At 39.3% G+C, this 1782-nt stretch overlaps 1 pseudogene; it reads left to right on the top strand.

The window, feature by feature from the left end:
- LOC102187610 lies at window positions 223–1219 on the top strand (annotated as a pseudogene).

The following is a 1782-nucleotide window of genomic DNA, read 5'->3' as shown; positions in this document are numbered from 1 at the left end:
ACTTCTGAAACATTTCCTAAGTTGTGGCCGACTCTTTGAGAAAAAATGGACTGTAGCCCGCCAGGCTTCTCTGCCCATAGGATTTTTCAGGCAAGAATAATGGAGTGGGCGGTCATTTTCTTCTGCAGAGATATTCCCAACCCAGGGACTGAGCCTGTGTCTCCTGTGTCTAGTGTATTGATAAGTGGATTCTTTAATACTGAGCCTCCTACAGAAGACTAAATGGGACATAGTAACAAAGTAACAGAATTTATTCTCCTGGGTTTCACTCAGGATCCTGAGGAGCAAATTACATTATTTGTCTTGTTTTTGTTCATTTACCTTGTGACAATGGTGGGAAACTTGCTCTGGACTACCCCTCTCTGGACTACCATGTACTTCTTCATTGCTTATCTTTCACTAATGGATACAGGTTATTCCACTGCCATTTCACTCAAGTTGATTATAGAATTACTCAGTGGTAAAAAGACACTTTCCTTCCCAGTTTGCATGGGACAGCTCTTTGTAGAACACTTATTTGGAGGGTCTGAGATTTTCCTTCTGGACATGATGGCTTATGATCGCTATGTAGCCATCTGTAAGGGACTGCACTACCTGACCATCATGAAGTGACAGGTTTGTATCCTGCTGCTGGAGGTGGCCTGGGTGAGAGGTCTTGTGCCCTCGATGGTTCAATTCCTCTTTGTGTACAGACTCCCCTTCTGTGGCCCCAGTGTCACTGACCACTTCATCTGTGACATTATCCATTGTTGGATCTTGTCTGTACTGACACATTGCAGGTCTCAGGGTGGTTGCTAACGGTGGAGCAATCTGTACGGTTATCTTTATCCTCCTGCTAGTATCCTATGGGATCATCCTAAACTCCCTCAGAGCTCACAGTCAGGAAGGAAGGCACAAAGCCCTATCTACCTGCAGTTCCCCCATCACAGTGGTGGTTCTCTTTTTCATTCCCTGTATTTTTATGTGTGTGAGACTTGTTTTCAACTTTCCCATTGATAAATCCATAACTGTGATGTATACCATCATCACTCCAATGCTGAACCCTTTAATATACACTTTGAGAAATTCAGAGGTGAAAAGTGCTATGGCAAAACTCTGGTATAAAAGGTTAACTGTAGGCAATTATAAGAATGTGTCACCCACATTGAATACATTTGTTACTAATCCTAAAGCAGTCAATGGGCAGTCGATTCTAACAATGGATGATTTAGTCAATTAAACGAACTCTACAAGGAGGTTTTTTTCCATTTATACAAAAGCACCCAAAAAGTAGAATTAATCGACTAGAGAATCAATCTAATAGAGAAATTCTTCAAGATGAATAAAAGGCAACTGTGTTTGTGTCATTACCAGAAAAAAATAAAGTTTATCTTGTAACTTAATTTTCTCAGTTTTTATTAAAATCAGATTTTAGAAGAAAGAATAGAAAGAATTGTTTCTTTTCAGAAGCGAAAAACAAGCTAATCTTGAAAATATATTTTTTTAATCCAAATTAATGGGAGAAAGTCATTTTGGTTAATAGAACATAGTTCTGACACACAAAAAAAAGTTTTTAAAATTTTAAAGTGTTAAAATTATTCTTTCATCATCGTAACTTTCTGTGGATACATTATGCATTTGCACTTAAGACAATTTCTATTCCTCAAGTCAATGTCTATGTGTTTGCAGTTCAGGATATTACAATTCAGTTCAGTTCAGTTGCTCAGTCGTGTCTGACCCTTTGTGACCCCATGAATCGCAGCACGCCAGGCCTCCCTGTCCATCACCAACTCCTGGAGTTCA

Source organism: Capra hircus, chromosome 15, assembly GCF_001704415.2.
Source record: "Capra hircus breed San Clemente chromosome 15, ASM170441v1, whole genome shotgun sequence".
NCBI classification, from domain to species: Eukaryota; Metazoa; Chordata; class Mammalia; order Artiodactyla; family Bovidae; genus Capra; species Capra hircus.
The sequence above is the reverse complement of the archived record's forward strand: the minus strand, read 5'-3'. Positions and strand labels throughout refer to the sequence as shown.